Genomic DNA, 8,417 nt, shown 5'->3' on the forward strand with positions numbered 1-8,417 from the left:
GGACTGCTTACCAGCGGGAAGGTAAACGGCGTTTCCGTGTGCGGCTCTGGCTCGCCAGAGCAGCGATGTCACGCTGGCCACGTGACCCGGAAGTGTCTCCGGACAGCGCTGGCCCCTGGCCTCTTAAGTGAGATGGGCGCACAACCCCAGAGTCTGTCAAGACTGGCCCGTTCGGGCAGGGGTACCTTTACCTTTTTACAGTGCAAAAGAAGTAATTAAAAAATACAATTTTGTAGATCTAGCACAGTGCATTAAGATTGCTACCACAGGCAGAAAAATCAATGTACAATGCCAGGAGCCTCAGAAATCATTAAGAGTTAGGGGGGTAGGGTGGAGTGGGGCTGGGAACCACTAGACTAAAATACAGTCCATGTTGCTTTCTATAATCTTAGTCAGTGCCAGTGCTTTTTTACCTTGCCCAGTAAAACTGGCTGCTTACCAAGTTAACTTTGAAGATTTCTGCCCTCTAACTATTCCAAATATGTTTTGTGGGTTGTTTCTTGCGCATAGAACCAAGATGATGCATTCTTCTAAATGAGCAGAGACAGGAGATTTGACTACATTAAGTAATTGCTTATCCGTATGTCACTTAAATTGCACAATGATGTTACAGTATGTTCTACCTTTGCACAATATGCATTCAGAAACCTGTATTGTTGAAATTTAAAGTTCCTCCTGAAAGCATATGGGAAATAGGGTACTTAGCTGAATGCCCTCCCCCCCCCCCGCCTTCTGCCAGGATATGTGTCTTTAACAATGATTTGGCAGGTGGAAACTCAAAGGGTTTCAAACTCAAAGTACAGTGATGCCCTGCCAGTTGAATTTTTGGCACATGCACCACTTTTAAAGAGCCTTTTCTGGGGGCGATGGGGGAGCAAACATCTGGCAACCTTAGCCAAAGCTTCTCTTCTACTTGCCAAAACATCTCATAGTCTTCTCAGAGTCTTTTAACATCCCAGTGCAAAATCCCATATACAGTAAATATCAAACTCAAATTCTCCAGGTGCGGGTAAGGCTGTTGGCAAAATGGCGCTGTGGGTTAAACCACAGAGCCTAGGACTTGCCGATCAGAAGGTCGGCGGTTCGAATCCCCACGATGGGGTGAGCTTCCGTTGCTCGGTCCTGCTCCTGCCAACCTAGCAGTTCGAATGCACATCAAAGTGCAAGTAGATAAATAGATACAGCTCTGGCGGGAAGGTAAACGGCATTTCCGTGCACTGCTCTGGTTCACCAGAAGTGGCTTAGTCATGCTGGCCACATGACCCGGAAGCTGTATACCGGCTCCCTCAGCCAATAAAGTGAGATGAGCGCTGCAACCCCAGAGTTGGCCTAATGGTCAGGGGTCCCTTTACCTTTAAGTGCAAGAGAGAACAGCAGGTCTGTGAGAACCCCAAGATCTGCAGAAGCACAAAAACATATTTAGGGGGAAACCTGCCCCCAATCAAAAGAGCTCAGTGAGAAATATTTCTATTAAGCATACGCGAGAAGAAATAGGGAAATCGAAAAGAACATTGTTCATGTATGGGATAATAGCGGGCAGAATTTTAGTAGCAAGAAATTGGAAAAATACAACAATGCCTAACATGGCAGATTGGCAAATCCTAATGGCAGAATACCTGCAGCTAGCAAAGGCGACAGAAAGGATCAGAGACCAAACAAAACAAATAGTCTATATGGAATGGAGAATTTTTAAAGAATACTTAAAAAACCACAGAAAGCTCATGGCAGAACTAGACTGACCCTTGTATAGTGTAAAAAGTAATGGACCAGTTCTCAGGGATGTAAAGAGAGACTATATAAGAAATATGTAACTCTGTGGTATAAGGTAACCAATAGTTAAAGTACAGTGAGACTAATTGGAAGTCATTTTTAATTTTTCTCTTTACAAGATCTATAATTATTTGCATTGTTGGGTGTATAGATTATGTTTGTTATACTCTTATTGTGTTTGTTTGTTTATTTTTCTAGAAATGTATTTATTTTAAAACAATAAAAACATAATTAAAAAAATTAAAAGTGCTCAGTGAGGACATAATACAGTGGTACCTTGGTTCCCGAACGGCTTAGTTATTGAACAAATCGGCTCCCGAATGCCGCAAACCTGGAGGTAAGTGTTGCGGTTTGCGAACATTTTTCGGAAGCCAAATGTCTGACACAGCTTCCACTTGACTGCAGGAAGCTGCTGCAGCCAATCGGAAGCCGTGCCTTGGTTTTTGAACAGTTTCAGGAGTTGAACGGATTCCCAGAATGGATAAAGTTCAAGAACCAAGGTACCACTGTATGTTTGTTGTGGGGTAAAAAGAAAAAAAAACAAAGCATTTCTTCAGAAATAAGTGGCAACACTTATTTTCTTTTCTTCATATACTTTAAAATGTCAATCCATTTCCCTGTTGTAAAAGTGACAGTACTGTGCTTAGTATTTGATGCCATATTCCAGGTTGTCAATGGCAAAAGTAGGACAGCTGACAGTGTCGGTTGAATCCAGCCGGACCCACCTGCTGTTTTCAAAGTTCATTTCTGTTGTTTATGTGACATTTTTTATGATTGAATGCCATAGCTTTTGATAAGGACCTGGAAACCTTCCTGGATATTGTGCTGCATTCTTTCATGGCCCTGCCCACTCCTTTTATTCTTTTTAAAACCTGGCCCTGACATGAGAAATTTTGGTTCTGAGTACAAAAGGTATAGGGGAAATCACGATAGAAGTCCCAAGGAATCTGTGAAATATCCTTAATAAAGTGTGTGTGGAATGAGCAATGCCATCCAACCCAAATTGCTCAAGGAAATTTATTATTATTATTATATTTCTTCTTCTTCTTCTTCTTCTTCTTCTTCTTCTTCTTCTTCTTCTTATATTTATTATTATTATTATTATATTATTATATTATTTTATTATATTATTATTATTGTTGTGGTTGTTGTTGTTGTTATTATTATTAAATTATTATTTATACACCACCCATCTGGGTGGCTCCTAACAGAATATTAAAAATGCAATAAAGCATCAAATATTAAAAACTGCCATCTCCAGGTAGGGCTAGGAAGGCTCCGCTCTTTCAATCCATGTAGATAATATGGAGATAGATGGACCACTGGACCTGACTCAGTATACTCAGCATAAGGTAGATTCCTTTGTTCCTATGCTACACTTATCACATGCTTGTGGGGGCAGAAAGTATTTGGTAACAACAACAACAACAATTTATTATTATTATTAATACCCTGCCCATCTGGCTGGGTTTCACCAGCCATTCTGGGAGGCTCCCAACAGAATATTAAAAACATGACAAAACACCAAACATTAAAAACTTCCCTAAAGAGGGCTGCTTTCAGATGTCTTCTAAAAGTCAGATATTTCCTTGACATCTGATGGGAGGGCATTCCACAGGGTGGGTGCCACCAGTGAAAAGGCCCTCTGCTTGGTTCCCTGTAACCTCACTTCTTTTAGTGAGGGAACCACCAGAAAGCCCTTGGAGCTGGACTTAAGTGTCCGGGCAGAATAATGGGAGTGGAGACACTCCTTCAGGTATACTGAGCTGAGGCTGTTGAGGGCTTTAAATGTCATCACCAACACTTGGAATTGTGCTCAGAAACGTACTGGGAGCCAATGCAGGTCTTTCACGACCGGTGTTGTATGGTCTCAGCGGCCACTCCCAATCACTCCCAGAATCTGTTGTATGCTACAACCAGATCAGTCCTATCACTGGGCAGAATGGGACAACTGTATCAGGTGGTAGATGCTGAGGGCAATGGTGGCTGCCTTCTGGTAGTTCCTCCTGAGACCCCTGGGCATTTCCCTGTGTTGGAAGACAGAGCTGTATATGCCACATAGTCTCCTAAATTAGCCAGTTTCCCTCAGATGCAGTGGAGGATACGATTCCATTTCTAGTATTAGTAGTCAGGGTGGCTATGAAGCCCCAAGTTGGATCACTAGAGGCAGCTTCAGCATGGATATTGAAATCACCCAGAACTATTCTGGGTTGCTCCAACAGAAAATCTGAGGTGGCCTCTGCCAGCTTGGTGAGAGAAGCTGCTGGGCAGCTGGGTGGAAAGTACCATCACCAGTAGTCCTAGGTTACTATCTCCTTGGTCCAACTTGAGAAGACAGAGGGGTTTCCTGGTGATGGAAACGGAAGTTCTGTGGACCACAGCAACTCGTCCTCTGGCACTGCAGCCTGTGTTGATTCTGCACTGAGCATCCAGGTGGACACAGCTGGGTTAGATCAACTCCTAGCTCACCCACCCAGGTCTCGGTAATAAAATGCCAGATTGGCGCCCTTTTCATGATCAAGTCATGGATAAGTGCGACCTTATGATGTGCTCATCTAGATAATGAGTGATAATGGACTTCCGGGTTGGCGCCATCGCCAAATGGCGGACTCCCTCCGAACTCCGGAGGGAGTCTGCTCGGCAGGGGCTGGGTTCTACCGCGCCGGCGACGCGGGGACCCTCAAAAACCATGGGCGCTGAAACCCATGGGCATGGTGACTCGGCGGGCACCGTTTGCGCCCCCCCGACCACGCAAAGGAGCCTTTTTAAAGGCTGTGGAGCGGGTGACAGGGGGGTGGTGGTGCTGTGAGTCCTCCGCTTCCCCTGCCGAGCGAAGCCGCATGCCATTTGGTGGAGAGCGCTGAATTCTTCCATTGAAAATCTGGACTTAAAAGAATAACCCGTGAGTAATTGGAACTTGGATTAAAAAGGGGAGTAAATTTTTTCTTAAATTCGGAGCGAGCGGGGGAGGTATAAAAAGGAAGTCAACCTCCCCCCTGTTGTAGAGGAGCTAAAGCAAAGGACCTGACAACTAAGATCGAGCGCAACCTTTTTTTTTTGATAAAGATATTAATTTCGCGATGGAAAACTATAAGCTGGGCTGGAGGAGAAGAGTGGAATGTGAATTAAAATACAACCCCCCCCGGAAACCCCGGGAGCGATCCGTGAGAGCGCCTGGAGAGGAGAAATAGAGGTTTTGACAGCTGTCAAAGGAGCTGCCAAAACTGAAGAACAAAAAGAGAACTTTGTTACGAGGACTTTGCTGGTTACATTTGTTATAAATTGGATATAAACTGTTTAAAACAAGGAATAATAAGTTACTTTGACTGGTGGGTGAGATCGGGAATGAAACTGAGTTACTATAATCCCTCTAGAGGAGCTGTGGGTTATTACAAGTATCGCTGGCATGGAATTTGAATCAGACTTTTTATCTCCTGGGAAACTGCAGAAATGGAACACTATTTTGTCTACAGAGGTCTACACACTAAAGGAGGCAATAGATTTATCTATTGAAGAATGGAAGGGACTTGACGTAATGTTTTGTTCCTGAATAACAAAGCCTCTGTAGAGGAATTACAAGCTTTTTGGAATTAGAACATTTGTGCAGGAGAGCAGGGGGAAAAAAAAGAAGAGGAGAAGAGAGAACAACAAGAACAACAAGAATAACAAGAACTGGACAAAGTTGGAAGATAGACCCCTTCCAAGATTGGACATTTGAAATTAAAGATGATTAAAAGATGGTAAAGACTATTAAAAAGACGGCAAAGCGGACTGGTGAAGGATTATGGCTTAGATGTGGGAGCTCCAGGAGACAGTAGATATTGATGGACATTGGGAACGCAACCGGGAAAGGGGGGAGGGAAATTTGGAATCCAAAGAGTGTTAAATTATATTTTATTCTTTTTTTTAATTTTTTTATCTTAATCTGTATTTTATATTAAAGAGGGGAACTCGTGGAAGGGAACAGGTCGATTTTAGGGGATGGGAAAATATTTTTTAAATTGGGTTAATGATAATAATTTTAAAATTTGGGGTAAGAATTTGCTGAATCTATTTGAAAGAATTGGAATATAAGAGGGGGTGGGGAGGGGGAAGTCCTGGAAAGATGATATTGAAAATAAGGCCTTAAATTTGGATGCTTTTCTTTTTTTGTTATATTTGAAAATCTTTAATAAATATTATTTTTTTTAAAAAAAATAGATAATGAGTGATAATGCCTGCGTAGTCCAAACAGGGCCTCTGAGAAACAAGGAGGGTGAACACAGGTTTGTCAAAGTACAAACTGTTATGTACTGAAGTTCTCACCCTGGGCCAGCAGGGGGATACTGTAGATAGTTTTCACTCAGGTCCACATATGCAAATAAGGAATTGAAAGTGACATTCGGTGATTGGATAGTTACAGAAAGTTGTTACTGTTACTTTGTAGTTGAGCTCTATATAAGCACGTTGGCTGAACCCTTCAGCCCAGTTCTGTTCTGGCCTGTGAATAACAAGAGCTGTTTGAAGAATCGCTGTGTCGTCTGATATGTTCACCCACAACTTAACACAAACAGTCCTCTTCAAGGTCCAGGGTTGTATGTGTACGTTCCAGTGAAAACACCTCAGTGCAGAAGGGTTCTCTGAAGCTGTAAAATCTCAGAACGAGCGAATTAGCTGAAGGTCAGGAGACAATTAAAGGAATTTAATCATAAAGCAATCCATGTGCAGCCGCGTGCTGTCTGTTAATTATCTCGCAGTGCTAGAAATTAGAGAATTAAATAAATCAAGGTTGCAACTGGTTATTATTTTTTTTTACCAGAGCTTGCACAAAGGAGCTTATTAGTAAAAGCATACAGAGGATAAATGTGCATTATTGGAATGGTAGGAAGATAAACTTTAGTATTCCTAGCTGCTGCTTTATATTTCTTTTGCTCTCCTTCTTTCCTCTGTGTTTTGTGTGTCTGTGTGTATGTGTTAGAACTGACCATTACTAATTAGCTGCAACCTATAAACACCCTCATCAGTCTGCATTCAGAAGTAGATAGTTAATGGCAATTTTCGCTCTTCAGAGCCCTCTCAGTGTATGAGGAACAAACACTTGTCAACCAACTAATTGGTATACTGAGAGGCTTTGTGCAGGATTTCTTGTGGAATACAGGGTGGGAAGTGGATTATTTATATGCAGGTGGGGCGGGGGAGAAATTCAACAAAGTTTCAATTTAAAGGCATACCAACCAAATTCACACTGAAAGAATACATGAACCAAAATAGCTATCCTTTGAAATCCACACTTTCCCAATTTTTGCTGTCCATATGTCCATAAGAATTCAGCTATCTGTAAAAACAGCATGCAAAATTACATTACATAATGGAAGATTGTTTTATTCAAATAATGTGTCTGTTAGCTTAAATTGCATTCAAAATAATGTGTTTATTAGGGGGTAGTCACATAAAAATGCTGATGTATTTTCATGAAGATTTTTTTTAAGTGAGTAAATGGCTGCAGAAATGGTTTGCATTTATTTATTTTATTTATAAAAGCTTTTCTAGACTACTGTATCATGAAAAGCATATCACAGCAGTTTATAAAAAATGTAAATAACATAAAAGCAAATGATAACATCATAAAATGTTAAAGACAAGTTAAAAGCAAAAAAGAAATTTAAAATGTTTTAGCCTTGATTCTTACATTGCAGGGGTTAGACTAGATGACCCTTGGGGTCCCTTCCAACTATATGTTTCTATAAAACACCGATAGAGCATTGTGTACTCTTAACGGCCTGCACAGGGCTGGCAGAATTGGAAAGTTTTCAGCAGGCATTTAAAAGTTGGCATGGGATGCATCCGCTGAATCTCTATTGGCAGGGTGTTCCACAGGACAGGGCTGATGACATTAAAGGTGCAATGTGGGGAACTGAATTGAAGATTGGAAAAATGAAAAAATGAGCAAACTGAAACTGACAGATCCACCCACAGGTTTCTAACCTTCCCTCTGTCTTCATGACATTAGCTGACAGGCTTTCGTGTATTTTCAGTCTGCGATGTTATGGCCTTTTGCTCCCCAGCTAGAGAAGAATACTGATGACTCACACCGTGGAAGATCAAACGTGGATTTGTCATTCTAGCCCAGCAAGCACAAGAAGAATTCTGTTTGTGAGTGCAGTACTGCTTGAATCGCTTTCATAATGGGCATTTGTTGTGAGGGGTTGCCGTGTGGGTCCTTTCACTGCTCCCTGTTAATGGGACACAGCACCATGGACAAAGCAGCTCCTCCTCGTATGTTTTCCCTGCTCATCTTCCTGTTTCTCTCTCAGGTACAGCATTTGATCTTTCCTCTTCTAAGGAACCTGGGCATCAGGCACTGTGGCTAAAGCATCTGAGTTTCTTCCTAACACATGGAGCAATCCTAACTCCCGGCCAGAAGTCCTGCCACTCAGGGTGGACTGTGGTGGGTAGCGAAATGTGGTTTTCTACTGTGCCAGCTTCTGCAGCAGACAGTTCTGGATCAGACAAATTGCTACTACAGTGGTACCTCGGGTTACATATGCTTCAGGTTACGTACGCTTCATGTTACAGACTCCGCTAACCCAGAAATAGTGCTTCAGGTTAAGAACTTTGCTTCAGGATGAGAACAGAAATCGTGCTCCGGCGGCCCCATTAGCTAAAGT

At 42.1% G+C, this 8,417-nt stretch overlaps 1 long non-coding RNA gene across 1 annotated transcript; it reads left to right on the forward strand.

The window, feature by feature from the left end:
- Window positions 1-6,089: 6,089 nt before the first annotated feature.
- LOC307218144 lies at window positions 6,090-8,215 on the forward strand. Its single transcript, XR_013839820.1, has 3 exons — window positions 6,090-6,429; window positions 7,785-7,902; window positions 8,093-8,215. It is a non-coding gene; the product is annotated as an uncharacterized lncRNA (long non-coding RNA).
- Window positions 8,216-8,417: the final 202 nt, after the last annotated feature.

The sequence above is a fragment of the Podarcis cretensis genome (genome assembly GCF_951804945.1).
Source record: "Podarcis cretensis genome assembly, chromosome: 6".
NCBI classification, from domain to species: Eukaryota; Metazoa; Chordata; class Lepidosauria; order Squamata; family Lacertidae; genus Podarcis; species Podarcis cretensis.